The sequence below is a fragment of the Schistocerca cancellata genome, unplaced genomic scaffold (genome assembly GCF_023864275.1).
Source record: "Schistocerca cancellata isolate TAMUIC-IGC-003103 unplaced genomic scaffold, iqSchCanc2.1 HiC_scaffold_411, whole genome shotgun sequence".
In the NCBI taxonomy this organism is placed as follows: Eukaryota; Metazoa; Arthropoda; class Insecta; order Orthoptera; family Acrididae; genus Schistocerca; species Schistocerca cancellata.
Genome location: NW_026046428.1, coordinates 232,096 through 248,286, shown reverse-complemented (window position 1 = coordinate 248,286; position 16,191 = coordinate 232,096). Strand labels below are relative to the sequence as shown.

The window sequence follows — 16,191 nt, the reverse complement described above, 5'->3', positions numbered from 1 at the left end:
TAACAGGGGAGGAGAATGATCAAAGTTGTTCCTTGCCATAATTGGAAGTAAACATTGTGACGCTGAGGCGTGGACTCCTTGTGGATAACAAACGACAATTAAGTTCGTTCGCTAGCAATAGCAACGCCGTTAATTCAACCGTGATGTACAGCAAATTAAATGCCCCGGGTGAGGATCGAACTCACGACCTTAAGATTATGAGACTTACGCGCTACCTACTGCGCTTCCGAGGCTCGTTGCAACCATCATCCCAGGAATCTTGGTAAGTCTCACATATTAGAGATAGACAGTTTGCGCTTTCTCAGGAATCTGTTGTGTCGCTACGCGTGCTTTCCCGACTTGCTAGAGTAAACTGCTGCCGCAGCTTTTTTAACGACGGAAAGCAGCACTGCCTGAGGTTACAGTACATCGCCCTTGCGGCACCTGAACACAGCGGCCTGTAGGGCCAGGCCGACGCTGGAGTTCAGTAACAGCACGCGGCCGTCCAAGTAGGGTCTCTTGCGTGCTGCATGTTTGGTTCTTCTCACAGCGAATCCTGCTATACATTCCTGAGGCTGGCGCACCTCAAGCGAGCAATCGGCGCGGCAGCACTATAGCGAGAACAGCAAAACGATGCATCGGCCGGGAATCGAAGCCGGGCCGCCCGCGTGGTAGTCGAACAACCTACCACTTTTTTAGTTGTTGTTCTCATTTTGTTAGTTGCATTTGTTGGGGGCGGACGTCCGATGACGTCCGTGCTTCCCGAGCATATTCCCGAGCAGCTGTCTGCAGGGAAAGTGGGATTGCCACCCAGCGACGTCGGATACAACCGAAAAAAGTGCTACACACGCGGAGTCCCCCACTACACTGCCTCAAAGCGACCGCTCGTCACTATTGTGTGAGTAACGTTGCGGCCGCGGCGACGAGCCTTGCCCAAAGACGCAGCGTGCGTGGAGGCGCTGCCCGAATGCACCCTCCTACCTCGTAAAGCGTCTACAGCTACTATCACCGTGGGCCACTGCCGGCGGGCGGGAAGCCGACACAGCGCGGCGTTGCGAGCAGCGGCTGTGCGGTGGTAGTGTAATGGTGAGCATAGTTGCCTTCCGAGCAGTTGAGCCGCGTTCGATTCCCGGCCACCGCAACGGGCGCAAATCTATGCGTATGAGTATGTGAGCCACGTGCTGTTGAATTAACGTTTTCTTTCCGTCGTCGCTCCACGCAGGCCATCCTGTAGTATGTCCCGACTTGTCCCGACTTTGCTCGGCTGACGCGAAAGCTGACGCTTGGATTTCGCCCTTATCAAAAGGACAGGCGCTATAAACGACTGTGAGAGGTGAGGTGTAGCGAGGTACCAAAACGACAGGCAAACTGCGAAATTTTCTGCTCTCTCTTCTGAAACAAAAAATAAAAAAACCGACGCAGTCGGTAGGACTCGAACCTACGCTCCCACAGGGAATCTGATTTCTAGTCAGACGCCTTAACCACTCGGCCACGACTGCTCATAGCTAAAGCTTCCCTCGAATCGTGAAAAATGCAACCGGTCTGCGCAGAATGTTGACAGGAAACGAACTCGGTGCACTGATTACGGCAGGGCTACCAGCGCTACGAGACGAGCCATTACGGAAGCGTTAAAATCTTCGCCTGAACAGGGATTCGAACCCTGGACACTTAGGTTAAAATCCTAATGCTCTACCGACTGAGCTATCCGGGCTCACGCTTGTTGTGCATGGAGCGACTGCAAGCAATGTGAATAACTGGAACGCGTGTGTAGGCGTACTACGGTAATTGCTGGCTTCTGGCGCAACTGGCGACTTCACCGACTTCCCACTGACGCTGGTAGCACCCCAACAGCGGACCAGTGCCTCTTCTCCCTTTATCCCGGTGCTGACAGTAATTGCATCCTGTGCCTGCTTCCCCCGATTACGTTCGGTTGAAGCTCCGGAAGGAGGGCGACAAACGAAGGTTGGAAGGCCAAAAGATGGAGGGTCGTGTGCGCAAAAACTTCCCTTCCGGTACCGGGAATCGAACCCGGGCCTCCTGGGTGAAAGCCAGGTATCCTAGCCACTAGACCACACCGGATTTGCTCGAGAAACGTGAGATTTACTCCCTCTCTTCTCGCATTTCGTGCTCAATCCGGACTCAGTGTTGTTCTCTGTTTGCGAGCATTTTTGCGCGTGCAGACTGGCATGGCGCACAGCTCGAAACTGTCTATTCATTGCTGTTTGCATCATATTTCACTCATAACAGGGGAGGAGAATGATCAAAGTTGTTCCTTGCCATAATTGGAAGTAAACATTGTGACGCTGAGGCGTGGACTCCTTGTGGATAACAAACGACAATTAAGTTCGTTCGCTAGCAATAGCAACGCCGTTAATTCAGCCGTGATGTACAGCAAATTAAATGCCCCGGGTGAGGATCGAACTCACGACCTTAAGATTATGAGACTTACGCGCTACCTACTGCGCTACCGAGGCTCGTTGCAACCATCATCCCAGGAATCTTGGTAAGTCTCACATATTAGAGATAGACAGTTTGCGCTTTCTCAGGAATCTGTTGTGTCGCTACGCGTGCTTTCCCGACTTGCTAGAGTAAACTGCTGCCGCAGCTTTTTTAACGACGGAAAGCAGCACTGCCTGAGGTTACAGTACATCGCCCTTGCGGCACCTGAACACAGCGGCCTGTAGGGCCAGGCCGACGCTGGAGTTCAGTAACAGCACGCGGCCGTCCAAGTAGGGTCTCTTGCGTGCTGCATGTTTGGTTCTTCTCACAGCGAATCCTGCTATACATTCCTGAGGCTGGCGCACCTCAAGCGAGCAATCGGCGCGGCAGCACTATAGCGAGAACAGCAAAACGATGCATCGGCCGGGAATCGAAGCCGGGCCGCCCGCGTGGTAGGCGAACAACCTACCACTTTTTTAGTTGTTGTTCTCATTTTGTTAGTTGCATTTGTTGGGGGCGGACGTCCGATGACGTCCGTGCTTCCCGAGCATATTCCCGAGCAGCTGTCTGCAGGGAAAGTGGGATTGCCACCCAGCGACGTCGGATACAACCGAAAAAAGTGCTACACACGCGGAGTCCCCCACTACACTGCCTCAAAGCGACCGCTCGTCACTATTGTGTGAGTAACGTTGCGGCCGCGGCGACGAGCCTTGCCCAAAGACGCAGCGTGCGTGGAGGCGCTGCCCGAATGCACCCTCCTACCTCGTAAAGCGTCTACAGCTACTATCACCGTGGGCCACTGCCGGCGGGCGGGAAGCCGACACAGCGCGGCGTTGCGAGCAGCGGCTGTGCGGTGGTAGTGTAATGGTGAGCATAGTTGCCTTCCGAGCAGTTGAGCCGCGTTCGATTCCCGGCCACCGCAACGGGCGCAAATCTATGCGTATGAGTATGTGAGCCACGTGCTGTTGAATTAACGTTTTCTTTCCGTCGTCGCTCCACGCAGGCCATCCTGTAGTATGTCCCGACTTGTCCCGACTTTGCTCGGCTGACGCGAAAGCTGACGCTTGGATTTCGCCCTTATCAAAAGGACAGGCGCTATAAACGACTGTGAGAGGTGAGGTGTAGCGAGGTACCAAAACGACAGGCAAACTGCGAAATTTTCTGCTCTCTCTTCTGAAACAAAAAATAAAAAAACCGACGCAGTCGGTAGGACTCGAACCTACGCTCCCACACGGAATCTGATTTCTAGTCAGACGCCTTAACCACTCGGCCACGACTGCTCGTAGCTAAAGCTTCCCTCGAATCGTGAAAAATGCAACCGGTCTGCGCAGAATGTTGACAGGAAACGAACTCGGTGCACTGATTACGGCAGGGCTACCAGCGCTACGAGACGAGCCATTACGGAAGCGTTAAAATCTTCGCCCGAACAGGGATTCGAACCCTGGACACTTAGGTTAAAATCCTAGTGCTCTACCGACTGAGCTATCCGGGCTCACGCTTGTTGTGCATGGAGCGACTGCAAGCAATGTGAATAACTGGAACGCGTGTGTAGGCGTACTACGGTAATTGCTGGCTTCTGGCGCAACTGGCGACTTCACCGACTTCCCACTGACGCTGGTAGCACCCCAACAGCGGACCAGTGCCTCTTCTCCCTTTATCCCGGTGCTGACAGTAATTGCATCCTGTGCCTGCTTCCCCCGATTACGTTCGGTTGAAGCTCCGGAAGGAGGGCGACAAACGAAGGTTGGAAGGCCAAAAGATGGAGGGTCGTGTGCGCAAAAACTTCCCTTCCGGTACCGGGAATCGAACCCGGGCCTCCTGGGTGAAAGCCAGGTATCCTAGCCACTAGACCACACCGGATTTGCTCGAGAAACGTGAGATTTACTCCCTCTCTTCTCGCATTTCGTGCTCAATCCGGACTCAGTGTTGTTCTCTGTTTGCGAGCATTTTTGCGCGTGCAGACTGGCATGGCGCACAGCTCGAAACTGTCTATTCATTGCTGTTTGCATCATATTTCACTCATAACAGGGGACCAGAATGATCAAAGTTGTTCCTTGCCATAATTGGAAGTAAACATTGTGACGCTGAGGCGTGGACTCCTTGTGGATAACAAACGACAATTAAGTTCGTTCGCTAGCAATAGCAACGCCGTTAATTCAGCCGTGATGTACAGCAAATTAAATGCCCCGGGTGAGGATCGAACTCACGACCTTAAGATTATGAGACTTACGCGCTACCTACTGCGCTACCGAGGCTCGTTGCAACCATCATCCCAGGAATCTTGGTAAGTCTCACATATTAGAGATAGACAGTTTGCGCTTTCTCAGGAATCTGTTGTGTCGCTACGCGTGCTTTCCCGACTTGCTAGAGTAAACTGCTGCCGCAGCTTTTTTAACGACGGAAAGCAGCACTGCCTGAGGTTACAGTACATCGCCCTTGCGGCACCTGAACACAGCGGCCTGTAGGGCCAGGCCGACGCTGGAGTTCAGTAACAGCACGCGGCCGTCCAAGTAGGGTCTCTTGCGTGCTGCATGTTTGGTTCTTCTCACAGCGAATCCTGCTATACATTCCTGAGGCTGGCGCACCTCAAGCGAGCAATCGGCGCGGCAGCACTATAGCGAGAACAGCAAAACGATGCATCGGCCGGGAATCGAAGCCGGGCCGCCCGCGTGGTAGTCGAACAACCTACCACTTTTTTAGTTGTTGTTCTCATTTTGTTAGTTGCATTTGTTGGGGGCGGACGTCCGATGACGTCCGTGCTTCCCGAGCATATTCCCGAGCAGCTGTCTGCAGGGAAAGTGGGATTGCCACCCAGCGACGTCGGATACAACCGAAAAAAGTGCTACACACGCGGAGTCCCCCACTACACTGCCTCAAAGCGACCGCTCGTCACTATTGTGTGAGTAACGTTGCGGCCGCGGCGACGAGCCTTGCCCAAAGACGCAGCGTGCGTGGAGGCGCTGCCCGAATGCACCCTCCTACCTCGTAAAGCGTCTACAGCTACTATCACCGTGGGCCACTGCCGGCGGGCGGGAAGCCGACACAGCGCGGCGTTGCGAGCAGCGGCTGTGCGGTGGTAGTGTAATGGTGAGCATAGTTGCCTTCCGAGCAGTTGAGCCGCGTTCGATTCCCGGCCACCGCAACGGGCGCAAATCTATGCGTATGAGTATGTGAGCCACGTGCTGTTGAATTAACGTTTTCTTTCCGTCGTCGCTCCACGCAGGCCATCCTGTAGTATGTCCCGACTTGTCCCGACTTTGCTCGGCTGACGCGAAAGCTGACGCTTGGATTTCGCCCTTATCAAAAGGACAGGCGCTATAAACGACTGTGAGAGGTGAGGTGTAGCGAGGTACCAAAACGACAGGCAAACTGCGAAATTTTCTGCTCTCTCTTCTGAAACAAAAAATAAAAAAACCGACGCAGTCGGTAGGACTCGAACCTACGCTCCCACAGGGAATCTGATTTCTAGTCAGACGCCTTAACCACTCGGCCACGACTGCTCGTAGCTAAAGCTTCCCTCGAATCGTGAAAAATGCAACCGGTCTGCGCAGAATGTTGACAGGAAACGAACTCGGTGCACTGATTACGGCAGGGCTACCAGCGCTACGAGACGAGCCATTACGGAAGCGTTAAAATCTTCGCCCGAACAGGGATTCGAACCCTGGACACTTAGGTTAAAATCCTAGTGCTCTACCGACTGAGCTATCCGGGCTCACGCTTGTTGTCCATGGAGCGACTGCAAGCAATGTGAATAACTGGAACGCGTGTGTAGGCGTACTACGGTAATTGCTGGCTTCTGGCGCAACTGGCGACTTCACCGACTTCCCACTGACGCTGGTAGCACCCCAACAGCGGACCAGTGCCTCTTCTCCCTTTATCCCGGTGCTGACAGTAATTGCATCCTGTGCCTGCTTCCCCCGATTACGTTCGGTTGAAGCTCCGGAAGGAGGGCGACAAACGAAGGTTGGAAGGCCAAAAGATGGAGGGTCGTGTGCGCAAAAACTTCCCTTCCGGTACCGGGAATCGAACCCGGGCCTCCTGGGTGAAAGCCAGGTATCCTAGCCACTAGACCACACCGGATTTGCTCGAGAAACGTGAGATTTACTCCCTCTCTTCTCGCATTTCGTGCTCAATCCGGACTCAGTGTTGTTCTCTGTTTGCGAGCATTTTTGCGCGTGCAGACTGGCATGGCGCACAGCTCGAAACTGTCTATTCATTGCTGTTTGCATCATATTTCACTCATAACAGGGGAGGAGAATGATCAAAGTTGTTCCTTGCCATAATTGGAAGTAAACATTGTGACGCTGAGGCGTGGACTCCTTGTGGATAACAAACGACAATTAAGTTCGTTCGCTAGCAATAGCAACGCCGTTAATTCAGCCGTGATGTACAGCAAATTAAATGCCCCGGGTGAGGATCGAACTCACGACCTTAAGATTATGAGACTTACGCGCTACCTACTGCGCTACCGAGGCTCGTTGCAACCATCATCCCAGGAATCTTGGTAAGTCTCACATATTAGAGATAGACAGTTTGCGCTTTCTCAGGAATCTGTTGTGTCGCTACGCGTGCTTTCCCGACTTGCTAGAGTAAACTGCTGCCGCAGCTTTTTTAACGACGGAAAGCAGCACTGCCTGAGGTTACAGTACATCGCCCTTGCGGCACCTGAACACAGCGGCCTGTAGGGCCAGGCCGACGCTGGAGTTCAGTAACAGCACGCGGCCGTCCAAGTAGGGTCTCTTGCGTGCTGCATGTTTGGTTCTTCTCACAGCGAATCCTGCTATACATTCCTGAGGCTGGCGCACCTCAAGCGAGCAATCGGCGCGGCAGCACTATAGCGAGAACAGCAAAACGATGCATCGGCCGGGAATCGAAGCCGGGCCGCCCGCGTGGTAGGCGAACAACCTACCACTTTTTTAGTTGTTGTTCTCATTTTGTTAGTTGCATTTGTTGGGGGCGGACGTCCGATGACGTCCGTGCTTCCCGAGCATATTCCCGAGCAGCTGTCTGCAGGGAAAGTGGGATTGCCACCCAGCGACGTCGGATACAACCGAAAAAAGTGCTACACACGCGGAGTCCCCCACTACACTGCCTCAAAGCGACCGCTCGTCACTATTGTGTGAGTAACGTTGCGGCCGCGGCGACGAGCCTTGCCCAAAGACGCAGCGTGCGTGGAGGCGCTGCCCGAATGCACCCTCCTACCTCGTAAAGCGTCTACAGCTACTATCACCGTGGGCCACTGCCGGCGGGCGGGAAGCCGACACAGCGCGGCGTTGCGAGCAGCGGCTGTGCGGTGGTAGTGTAATGGTGAACATAGTTGCCTTCCGAGCAGTTGAGCCGCGTTCGATTCCCGGCCACCGCAACGGGCGCAAATCTATGCGTATGAGTATGTGAGCCACGTGCTGTTGAATTAACGTTTTCTTTCCGTCGTCGCTCCACGCAGGCCATCCTGTAGTATGTCCCGACTTGTCCCGACTTTGCTCGGCTGACGCGAAAGCTGACGCTTGGATTTCGCCCTTATCAAAAGGACAGGCGCTATAAACGACTGTGAGAGGTGAGGTGTAGCGAGGTACCAAAACGACAGGCAAACTGCGAAATTTTCTGCTCTCTCTTCTGAAACAAAAAATAAAAAAACCGACGCAGTCGGTAGGACTCGAACCTACGCTCCCACACGGAATCTGATTTCTAGTCAGACGCCTTAACCACTCGGCCACGACTGCTCGTAGCTAAAGCTTCCCTCGAATCGTGAAAAATGCAACCGGTCTGCGCAGAATGTTGACAGGAAACGAACTCGGTGCACTGATTACGGCAGGGCTACCAGCGCTACGAGACGAGCCATTACGGAAGCGTTAAAATCTTCGCCCGAACAGGGATTCGAACCCTGGACACTTAGGTTAAAATCCTAGTGCTCTACCGACTGAGCTATCCGGGCTCACGCTTGTTGTGCATGGAGCGACTGCAAGCAATGTGAATAACTGGAACGCGTGTGTAGGCGTACTACGGTAATTGCTGGCTTCTGGCGCAACTGGCGACTTCACCGACTTCCCACTGACGCTGGTAGCACCCCAACAGCGGACCAGTGCCTCTTCTCCCTTTATCCCGGTGCTGACAGTAATTGCATCCTGTGCCTGCTTCCCCCGATTACGTTCGGTTGAAGCTCCGGAAGGAGGGCGACAAACGAAGGTTGGAAGGCCAAAAGATGGAGGGTCGTGTGCGCAAAAACTTCCCTTCCGGTACCGGGAATCGAACCCGGGCCTCCTGGGTGAAAGCCAGGTATCCTAGCCACTAGACCACACCGGATTTGCTCGAGAAACGTGAGATTTACTCCCTCTCTTCTCGCATTTCGTGCTCAATCCGGACTCAGTGTTGTTCTCTGTTTGCGAGCATTTTTGCGCGTGCAGACTGGCATGGCGCACAGCTCGAAACTGTCTATTCATTGCTGTTTGCATCATATTTCACTCATAACAGGGGAGGAGAATGATCAAAGTTGTTCCTTGCCATAATTGGAAGTAAACATTGTGACGCTGAGGCGTGGACTCCTTGTGGATAACAAACGACAATTAAGTTCGTTCGCTAGCAATAGCAACGCCGTTAATTCAGCCGTGATGTACAGCAAATTAAATGCCCCGGGTGAGGATCGAACTCACGACCTTAAGATTATGAGACTTACGCGCTACCTACTGCGCTACCGAGGCTCGTTGCAACCATCATCCCAGGAATCTTGGTAAGTCTCACATATTAGAGATAGACAGTTTGCGCTTTCTCAGGAATCTGTTGTGTCGCTACGCGTGCTTTCCCGACTTGCTAGAGTAAACTGCTGCCGCAGCTTTTTTAACGACGGAAAGCAGCACTGCCTGAGGTTACAGTACATCGCCCTTGCGGCACCTGAACACAGCGGCCTGTAGGGCCAGGCCGACGCTGGAGTTCAGTAACAGCACGCGGCCGTCCAAGTAGGGTCTCTTGCGTGCTGCATGTTTGGTTCTTCTCACAGCGAATCCTGCTATACATTCCTGAGGCTGGCGCACCTCAAGCGAGCAATCGGCGCGGCAGCACTATAGCGAGAACAGCAAAACGATGCATCGGCCGGGAATCGAAGCCGGGCCGCCCGCGTGGTAGTCGAACAACCTACCACTTTTTTAGTTGTTGTTCTCATTTTGTTAGTTGCATTTGTTGGGGGCGGACGTCCGATGACGTCCGTGCTTCCCGAGCATATTCCCGAGCAGCTGTCTGCAGGGAAAGTGGGATTGCCACCCAGCGACGTCGGATACAACCGAAAAAAGTGCTACACACGCGGAGTCCCCCACTACACTGCCTCAAAGCGACCGCTCGTCACTATTGTGTGAGTAACGTTGCGGCCGCGGCGACGAGCCTTGCCCAAAGACGCAGCGTGCGTGGAGGCGCTGCCCGAATGCACCCTCCTACCTCGTAAAGCGTCTACAGCTACTATCACCGTGGGCCACTGCCGGCGGGCGGGAAGCCGACACAGCGCGGCGTTGCGAGCAGCGGCTGTGCGGTGGTAGTGTAATGGTGAGCATAGTTGCCTTCCGAGCAGTTGAGCCGCGTTCGATTCCCGGCCACCGCAACGGACGCAAATCTATGCGTATGAGTATGTGAGCCACGTGCTGTTGAATTAACGTTTTCTTTCCGTCGTCGCTCCACGCAGGCCATCCTGTAGTATGTCCCGACTTGTCCCGACTTTGCTCGGCTGACGCGAAAGCTGACGCTTGGATTTCGCCCTTATCAAAAGGACAGGCGCTATAAACGACTGTGAGAGGTGAGGTGTAGCGAGGTACCAAAACGACAGGCAAACTGCGAAATTTTCTGCTCTCTCTTCTGAAACAAAAAATAAAAAAACCGACGCAGTCGGTAGGACTCGAACCTACGCTCCCACACGGAATCTGATTTCTAGTCAGACGCCTTAACCACTCGGCCACGACTGCTCGTAGCTAAAGCTTCCCTCGAATCGTGAAAAATGCAACCGGTCTGCGCAGAATGTTGACAGGAAACGAACTCGGTGCACTGATTACGGCAGGGCTACCAGCGCTACGAGACGAGCCATTACGGAAGCGTTAAAATCTTCGCCCGAACAGGGATTCGAACCCTGGACACTTAGGTTAAAATCCTAGTGCTCTACCGACTGAGCTATCCGGGCTCACGCTTGTTGTCCATGGAGCGACTGCAAGCAATGTGAATAACTGGAACGCGTGTGTAGGCGTACTACGGTAATTGCTGGCTTCTGGCGCAACTGGCGACTTCACCGACTTCCCACTGACGCTGGTAGCACCCCAACAGCGGACCAGTGCCTCTTCTCCCTTTATCCCGGTGCTGACAGTAATTGCATCCTGTGCCTGCTTCCCCCGATTACGTTCGGTTGAAGCTCCGGAAGGAGGGCGACAAACGAAGGTTGGAAGGCCAAAAGATGGAGGGTCGTGTGCGCAAAAACTTCCCTTCCGGTACCGGGAATCGAACCCGGGCCTCCTGGGTGAAAGCCAGGTATCCTAGCCACTAGACCACACCGGATTTGCTCGAGAAACGTGAGATTTACTCCCTCTCTTCTCGCATTTCGTGCTCAATCCGGACTCAGTGTTGTTCTCTGTTTGCGAGCATTTTTGCGCGTGCAGACTGGCATGGCGCACAGCTCGAAACTGTCTATTCATTGCTGTTTGCATCATATTTCACTCATAACAGGGGAGGAGAATGATCAAAGTTGTTCCTTGCCATAATTGGAAGTAAACATTGTGACGCTGAGGCGTGGACTCCTTGTGGATAACAAACGACAATTAAGTTCGTTCGCTAGCAATAGCAACGCCGTTAATTCAGCCGTGATGTACAGCAAATTAAATGCCCCGGGTGAGGATCGAACTCACGACCTTAAGATTATGAGACTTACGCGCTACCTACTGCGCTACCGAGGCTCGTTGCAACCATCATCCCAGGAATCTTGGTAAGTCTCACATATTAGAGATAGACAGTTTGCGCTTTCTCAGGAATCTGTTGTGTCGCTACGCGTGCTTTCCCGACTTGCTAGAGTAAACTGCTGCCGCAGCTTTTTTAACGACGGAAAGCAGCACTGCCTGAGGTTACAGTACATCGCCCTTGCGGCACCTGAACACAGCGGCCTGTAGGGCCAGGCCGACGCTGGAGTTCAGTAACAGCACGCGGCCGTCCAAGTAGGGTCTCTTGCGTGCTGCATGTTTGGTTCTTCTCACAGCGAATCCTGCTATACATTCCTGAGGCTGGCGCACCTCAAGCGAGCAATCGGCGCGGCAGCACTATAGCGAGAACAGCAAAACGATGCATCGGCCGGGAATCGAAGCCGGGCCGCCCGCGTGGTAGGCGAACAACCTACCACTTTTTTAGTTGTTGTTCTCATTTTGTTAGTTGCATTTGTTGGGGGCGGACGTCCGATGACGTCCGTGCTTCCCGAGCATATTCCCGAGCAGCTGTCTGCAGGGAAAGTGGGATTGCCACCCAGCGACGTCGGATACAACCGAAAAAAGTGCTACACACGCGGAGTCCCCCACTACACTGCCTCAAAGCGACCGCTCGTCACTATTGTGTGAGTAACGTTGCGGCCGCGGCGACGAGCCTTGCCCAAAGACGCAGCGTGCGTGGAGGCGCTGCCCGAATGCACCCTCCTACCTCGTAAAGCGTCTACAGCTACTATCACCGTGGGCCACTGCCGGCGGGCGGGAAGCCGACACAGCGCGGCGTTGCGAGCAGCGGCTGTGCGGTGGTAGTGTAATGGTGAGCATAGTTGCCTTCCGAGCAGTTGAGCCGCGTTCGATTCCCGGCCACCGCAACGGGCGCAAATCTATGCGTATGAGTATGTGAGCCACGTGCTGTTGAATTAACGTTTTCTTTCCGTCGTCGCTCCACGCAGGCCATCCTGTAGTATGTCCCGACTTGTCCCGACTTTGCTCGGCTGACGCGAAAGCTGACGCTTGGATTTCGCCCTTATCAAAAGGACAGGCGCTATAAACGACTGTGAGAGGTGAGGTGTAGCGAGGTACCAAAACGACAGGCAAACTGCGAAATTTTCTGCTCTCTCTTCTGAAACAAAAAATAAAAAAACCGACGCAGTCGGTAGGACTCGAACCTACGCTCCCACACGGAATCTGATTTCTAGTCAGACGCCTTAACCACTCGGCCACGACTGCTCGTAGCTAAAGCTTCCCTCGAATCGTGAAAAATGCAACCGGTCTGCGCAGAATGTTGACAGGAAACGAACTCGGTGCACTGATTACGGCAGGGCTACCAGCGCTACGAGACGAGCCATTACGGAAGCGTTAAAATCTTCGCCCGAACAGGGATTCGAACCCTGGACACTTAGGTTAAAATCCTAGTGCTCTACCGACTGAGCTATCCGGGCTCACGCTTGTTGTGCATGGAGCGACTGCAAGCAATGTGAATAACTGGAACGCGTGTGTAGGCGTACTACGGTAATTGCTGGCTTCTGGCGCAACTGGCGACTTCACCGACTTCCCACTGACGCTGGTAGCACCCCAACAGCGGACCAGTGCCTCTTCTCCCTTTATCCCGGTGCTGACAGTAATTGCATCCTGTGCCTGCTTCCCCCGATTACGTTCGGTTGAAGCTCCGGAAGGAGGGCGACAAACGAAGGTTGGAAGGCCAAAAGATGGAGGGTCGTGTGCGCAAAAACTTCCCTTCCGGTACCGGGAATCGAACCCGGGCCTCCTGGGTGAAAGCCAGGTATCCTAGCCACTAGACCACACCGGATTTGCTCGAGAAACGTGAGATTTACTCCCTCTCTTCTCGCATTTCGTGCTCAATCCGGACTCAGTGTTGTTCTCTGTTTGCGAGCATTTTTGCGCGTGCAGACTGGCATGGCGCACAGCTCGAAACTGTCTATTCATTGCTGTTTGCATCATATTTCACTCATAACAGGGGAGGAGAATGATCAAAGTTGTTCCTTGCCATAATTGGAAGTAAACATTGTGACGCTGAGGCGTGGACTCCTTGTGGATAACAAACGACAATTAAGTTCGTTCGCTAGCAATAGCAACGCCGTTAATTCAGCCGTGATGTACAGCAAATTAAATGCCCCGGGTGAGGATCGAACTCACGACCTTAAGATTATGAGACTTACGCGCTACCTACTGCGCTACCGAGGCTCGTTGCAACCATCATCCCAGGAATCTTGGTAAGTCTCACATATTAGAGATAGACAGTTTGCGCTTTCTCAGGAATCTGTTGTGTCGCTACGCGTGCTTTCCCGACTTGCTAGAGTAAACTGCTGCCGCAGCTTTTTTAACGACGGAAAGCAGCACTGCCTGAGGTTACAGTACATCGCCCTTGCGGCACCTGAACACAGCGGCCTGTAGGGCCAGGCCGACGCTGGAGTTCAGTAACAGCACGCGGCCGTCCAAGTAGGGTCTCTTGCGTGCTGCATGTTTGGTTCTTCTCACAGCGAATCCTGCTATACATTCCTGAGGCTGGCGCACCTCAAGCGAGCAATCGGCGCGGCAGCACTATAGCGAGAACAGCAAAACGATGCATCGGCCGGGAATCGAAGCCGGGCCGCCCGCGTGGTAGTCGAACAACCTACCACTTTTTTAGTTGTTGTTCTCATTTTGTTAGTTGCATTTGTTGGGGGCGGACGTCCGATGACGTCCGTGCTTCCCGAGCATATTCCCGAGCAGCTGTCTGCAGGGAAAGTGGGATTGCCACCCAGCGACGTCGGATACAACCGAAAAAAGTGCTACACACGCGGAGTCCCCCACTACACTGCCTCAAAGCGACCGCTCGTCACTATTGTGTGAGTAACGTTGCGGCCGCGGCGACGAGCCTTGCCCAAAGACGCAGCGTGCGTGGAGGCGCTGCCCGAATGCACCCTCCTACCTCGTAAAGCGTCTACAGCTACTATCACCGTGGGCCACTGCCGGCGGGCGGGAAGCCGACACAGCGCGGCGTTGCGAGCAGCGGCTGTGCGGTGGTAGTGTAATGGTGAGCATAGTTGCCTTCCGAGCAGTTGAGCCGCGTTCGATTCCCGGCCACCGCAACGGACGCAAATCTATGCGTATGAGTATGTGAGCCACGTGCTGTTGAATTAACGTTTTCTTTCCGTCGTCGCTCCACGCAGGCCATCCTGTAGTATGTCCCGACTTGTCCCGACTTTGCTCGGCTGACGCGAAAGCTGACGCTTGGATTTCGCCCTTATCAAAAGGACAGGCGCTATAAACGACTGTGAGAGGTGAGGTGTAGCGAGGTACCAAAACGACAGGCAAACTGCGAAATTTTCTGCTCTCTCTTCTGAAACAAAAAATAAAAAAACCGACGCAGTCGGTAGGACTCGAACCTACGCTCCCACACGGAATCTGATTTCTAGTCAGACGCCTTAACCACTCGGCCACGACTGCTCGTAGCTAAAGCTTCCCTCGAATCGTGAAAAATGCAACCGGTCTGCGCAGAATGTTGACAGGAAACGAACTCGGTGCACTGATTACGGCAGGGCTACCAGCGCTACGAGACGAGCCATTACGGAAGCGTTAAAATCTTCGCCCGAACAGGGATTCGAACCCTGGACACTTAGGTTAAAAGCCTAATGCTCTACCGACTGAGCTATCTGGGCTCACGCTTGTTGTGCATGGAGCGACTGCAAGCAATGTGAATAACTGGAACGCGTGTGTAGGCGTACTACGGTAATTGCTGGCTTCTGGCGCAACTGGCGACTTCACCGACTTCCCACTGACGCTGGTAGCACCCCAACAGCGGACCAGTGCCTCTTCTCCCTTTATCCCGGTGCTGACAGTAATTGCATCCTGTGCCTGCTTCCCCCGATTACGTTCGGTTGAAGCTCCGGAAGGAGGGCGACAAACGAAGGTTGGAAGGCCAAAAGATGGAGGGTCGTGTGCGCAAAAACTTCCCTTCCGGTACCGGGAATCGAACCCGGGCCTCCTGGGTGAAAGCCAGGTATCCTAGCCACTAGACCACACCGGATTTGCTCGAGAAACGTGAGATTTACTCCCTCTCTTCTCGCATTTCGTGCTCAATCCGGACTCAGTGTTGTTCTCTGTTTGCGAGCATTTTTGCGCGTGCAGACTGGCATGGCGCACAGCTCGAAACTGTCTATTCATTGCTGTTTGCATCATATTTCACTCATAACAGGGGAGGAGAATGATCAAAGTTGTTCCTTGCCATAATTGGAAGTAAACATTGTGACGCTGAGGCGTGGACTCCTTGTGGATAACAAACGACAATTAAGTTCGTTCGCTAGCAATAGCAACGCCGTTAATTCAGCCGTGATGTACAGCAAATTAAATGCCCCGGGTGAGGATCGAACTCACGACCTTAAGATTATGAGACTTACGCGCTACCTACTGCGCTACCGAGGCTCGTTGCAACCATCATCCCAGGAATCTTGGTAAGTCTCACATATTAGAGATAGACAGTTTGCGCTTTCTCAGGAATCTGTTGTGTCGCTACGCGTGCTTTCCCGACTTGCTAGAGTAAACTGCTGCCGCAGCTTTTTTAACGACGGAAAGCAGCACTGCCTGAGGTTACAGTACATCGCCCTTGCGGCACCTGAACACAGCGGCCTGTAGGGCCAGGCCGACGCTGGAGTTCAGTAACAGCACGCGGCCGTCCAAGTAGGGTCTCTTGCGTGCTGCATGTTTGGTTCTTCTCACAGCGAATCCTGCTATACATTCCTGAGGCTGGCGCACCTCAAGCGAGCAATCGGCGCGGCAGCACTATAGCGAGAACAGCAAAACGATGCATCGGCCGGGAATCGAAGCCGGGCCGCCCGCGTGG

At 53.7% G+C, this 16,191-nt stretch overlaps 36 non-coding genes across 36 annotated transcripts; 7 read left to right on the top strand and 29 right to left on the bottom strand.

Annotated features, from left to right (window-relative positions):
• Nucleotides 1-160: 160 nt before the first annotated feature.
• On the bottom strand, nt 161-233 carry Trnam-cau (transfer RNA methionine (anticodon CAU)). Its single transcript has one exon. It is a non-coding gene; the product is annotated as a tRNA-Met (tRNA).
• Nucleotides 234-1,048: 815 nt separating this feature from the next.
• Trnag-ucc (transfer RNA glycine (anticodon UCC)) lies at nt 1,049-1,120 on the top strand. Its single transcript has one exon. It is a non-coding gene; the product is annotated as a tRNA-Gly (tRNA).
• A 276-nt stretch (nt 1,121-1,396) lies between these two features.
• Nucleotides 1,397-1,478, bottom strand: Trnas-aga (transfer RNA serine (anticodon AGA)). Its single transcript has one exon. It is a non-coding gene; the product is annotated as a tRNA-Ser (tRNA).
• A 139-nt stretch (nt 1,479-1,617) lies between these two features.
• Trnak-uuu (transfer RNA lysine (anticodon UUU)) lies at nt 1,618-1,690 on the bottom strand. The gene has a single exon. It is a non-coding gene; the product is annotated as a tRNA-Lys (tRNA).
• Nucleotides 1,691-1,986: 296 nt separating this feature from the next.
• Trnae-uuc (transfer RNA glutamic acid (anticodon UUC)) lies at nt 1,987-2,058 on the bottom strand. Its single transcript has one exon. It is a non-coding gene; the product is annotated as a tRNA-Glu (tRNA).
• Nucleotides 2,059-2,380: 322 nt separating this feature from the next.
• Nucleotides 2,381-2,453, bottom strand: Trnam-cau (transfer RNA methionine (anticodon CAU)). Its single transcript has one exon. It is a non-coding gene; the product is annotated as a tRNA-Met (tRNA).
• An 815-nt stretch (nt 2,454-3,268) lies between these two features.
• Trnag-ucc (transfer RNA glycine (anticodon UCC)) lies at nt 3,269-3,340 on the top strand. The gene has a single exon. It is a non-coding gene; the product is annotated as a tRNA-Gly (tRNA).
• A 276-nt stretch (nt 3,341-3,616) lies between these two features.
• Nucleotides 3,617-3,698, bottom strand: Trnas-aga (transfer RNA serine (anticodon AGA)). Its single transcript has one exon. It is a non-coding gene; the product is annotated as a tRNA-Ser (tRNA).
• Nucleotides 3,699-3,837: 139 nt separating this feature from the next.
• Trnak-uuu (transfer RNA lysine (anticodon UUU)) lies at nt 3,838-3,910 on the bottom strand. The gene has a single exon. It is a non-coding gene; the product is annotated as a tRNA-Lys (tRNA).
• A 296-nt stretch (nt 3,911-4,206) lies between these two features.
• On the bottom strand, nt 4,207-4,278 carry Trnae-uuc (transfer RNA glutamic acid (anticodon UUC)). The gene has a single exon. It is a non-coding gene; the product is annotated as a tRNA-Glu (tRNA).
• Nucleotides 4,279-4,600: 322 nt separating this feature from the next.
• Nucleotides 4,601-4,673, bottom strand: Trnam-cau (transfer RNA methionine (anticodon CAU)). The gene has a single exon. It is a non-coding gene; the product is annotated as a tRNA-Met (tRNA).
• An 815-nt stretch (nt 4,674-5,488) lies between these two features.
• Trnag-ucc (transfer RNA glycine (anticodon UCC)) lies at nt 5,489-5,560 on the top strand. Its single transcript has one exon. It is a non-coding gene; the product is annotated as a tRNA-Gly (tRNA).
• Nucleotides 5,561-5,836: 276 nt separating this feature from the next.
• Nucleotides 5,837-5,918, bottom strand: Trnas-aga (transfer RNA serine (anticodon AGA)). The gene has a single exon. It is a non-coding gene; the product is annotated as a tRNA-Ser (tRNA).
• A 139-nt stretch (nt 5,919-6,057) lies between these two features.
• Nucleotides 6,058-6,130, bottom strand: Trnak-uuu (transfer RNA lysine (anticodon UUU)). The gene has a single exon. It is a non-coding gene; the product is annotated as a tRNA-Lys (tRNA).
• A 296-nt stretch (nt 6,131-6,426) lies between these two features.
• Nucleotides 6,427-6,498, bottom strand: Trnae-uuc (transfer RNA glutamic acid (anticodon UUC)). The gene has a single exon. It is a non-coding gene; the product is annotated as a tRNA-Glu (tRNA).
• Nucleotides 6,499-6,820: 322 nt separating this feature from the next.
• On the bottom strand, nt 6,821-6,893 carry Trnam-cau (transfer RNA methionine (anticodon CAU)). Its single transcript has one exon. It is a non-coding gene; the product is annotated as a tRNA-Met (tRNA).
• Nucleotides 6,894-7,708: 815 nt separating this feature from the next.
• Nucleotides 7,709-7,780, top strand: Trnag-ucc (transfer RNA glycine (anticodon UCC)). The gene has a single exon. It is a non-coding gene; the product is annotated as a tRNA-Gly (tRNA).
• A 276-nt stretch (nt 7,781-8,056) lies between these two features.
• Nucleotides 8,057-8,138, bottom strand: Trnas-aga (transfer RNA serine (anticodon AGA)). The gene has a single exon. It is a non-coding gene; the product is annotated as a tRNA-Ser (tRNA).
• A 139-nt stretch (nt 8,139-8,277) lies between these two features.
• On the bottom strand, nt 8,278-8,350 carry Trnak-uuu (transfer RNA lysine (anticodon UUU)). The gene has a single exon. It is a non-coding gene; the product is annotated as a tRNA-Lys (tRNA).
• Nucleotides 8,351-8,646: 296 nt separating this feature from the next.
• Nucleotides 8,647-8,718, bottom strand: Trnae-uuc (transfer RNA glutamic acid (anticodon UUC)). The gene has a single exon. It is a non-coding gene; the product is annotated as a tRNA-Glu (tRNA).
• A 322-nt stretch (nt 8,719-9,040) lies between these two features.
• On the bottom strand, nt 9,041-9,113 carry Trnam-cau (transfer RNA methionine (anticodon CAU)). Its single transcript has one exon. It is a non-coding gene; the product is annotated as a tRNA-Met (tRNA).
• Nucleotides 9,114-9,928: 815 nt separating this feature from the next.
• On the top strand, nt 9,929-10,000 carry Trnag-ucc (transfer RNA glycine (anticodon UCC)). Its single transcript has one exon. It is a non-coding gene; the product is annotated as a tRNA-Gly (tRNA).
• Nucleotides 10,001-10,276: 276 nt separating this feature from the next.
• Nucleotides 10,277-10,358, bottom strand: Trnas-aga (transfer RNA serine (anticodon AGA)). The gene has a single exon. It is a non-coding gene; the product is annotated as a tRNA-Ser (tRNA).
• A 139-nt stretch (nt 10,359-10,497) lies between these two features.
• On the bottom strand, nt 10,498-10,570 carry Trnak-uuu (transfer RNA lysine (anticodon UUU)). Its single transcript has one exon. It is a non-coding gene; the product is annotated as a tRNA-Lys (tRNA).
• A 296-nt stretch (nt 10,571-10,866) lies between these two features.
• Nucleotides 10,867-10,938, bottom strand: Trnae-uuc (transfer RNA glutamic acid (anticodon UUC)). The gene has a single exon. It is a non-coding gene; the product is annotated as a tRNA-Glu (tRNA).
• A 322-nt stretch (nt 10,939-11,260) lies between these two features.
• Trnam-cau (transfer RNA methionine (anticodon CAU)) lies at nt 11,261-11,333 on the bottom strand. The gene has a single exon. It is a non-coding gene; the product is annotated as a tRNA-Met (tRNA).
• An 815-nt stretch (nt 11,334-12,148) lies between these two features.
• On the top strand, nt 12,149-12,220 carry Trnag-ucc (transfer RNA glycine (anticodon UCC)). The gene has a single exon. It is a non-coding gene; the product is annotated as a tRNA-Gly (tRNA).
• A 276-nt stretch (nt 12,221-12,496) lies between these two features.
• Nucleotides 12,497-12,578, bottom strand: Trnas-aga (transfer RNA serine (anticodon AGA)). The gene has a single exon. It is a non-coding gene; the product is annotated as a tRNA-Ser (tRNA).
• A 139-nt stretch (nt 12,579-12,717) lies between these two features.
• On the bottom strand, nt 12,718-12,790 carry Trnak-uuu (transfer RNA lysine (anticodon UUU)). The gene has a single exon. It is a non-coding gene; the product is annotated as a tRNA-Lys (tRNA).
• Nucleotides 12,791-13,086: 296 nt separating this feature from the next.
• Trnae-uuc (transfer RNA glutamic acid (anticodon UUC)) lies at nt 13,087-13,158 on the bottom strand. Its single transcript has one exon. It is a non-coding gene; the product is annotated as a tRNA-Glu (tRNA).
• A 322-nt stretch (nt 13,159-13,480) lies between these two features.
• Nucleotides 13,481-13,553, bottom strand: Trnam-cau (transfer RNA methionine (anticodon CAU)). The gene has a single exon. It is a non-coding gene; the product is annotated as a tRNA-Met (tRNA).
• An 815-nt stretch (nt 13,554-14,368) lies between these two features.
• Nucleotides 14,369-14,440, top strand: Trnag-ucc (transfer RNA glycine (anticodon UCC)). The gene has a single exon. It is a non-coding gene; the product is annotated as a tRNA-Gly (tRNA).
• Nucleotides 14,441-14,716: 276 nt separating this feature from the next.
• Nucleotides 14,717-14,798, bottom strand: Trnas-aga (transfer RNA serine (anticodon AGA)). Its single transcript has one exon. It is a non-coding gene; the product is annotated as a tRNA-Ser (tRNA).
• Nucleotides 14,799-14,937: 139 nt separating this feature from the next.
• Trnak-uuu (transfer RNA lysine (anticodon UUU)) lies at nt 14,938-15,010 on the bottom strand. The gene has a single exon. It is a non-coding gene; the product is annotated as a tRNA-Lys (tRNA).
• A 296-nt stretch (nt 15,011-15,306) lies between these two features.
• Trnae-uuc (transfer RNA glutamic acid (anticodon UUC)) lies at nt 15,307-15,378 on the bottom strand. Its single transcript has one exon. It is a non-coding gene; the product is annotated as a tRNA-Glu (tRNA).
• A 322-nt stretch (nt 15,379-15,700) lies between these two features.
• On the bottom strand, nt 15,701-15,773 carry Trnam-cau (transfer RNA methionine (anticodon CAU)). The gene has a single exon. It is a non-coding gene; the product is annotated as a tRNA-Met (tRNA).
• Nucleotides 15,774-16,191: the final 418 nt, after the last annotated feature.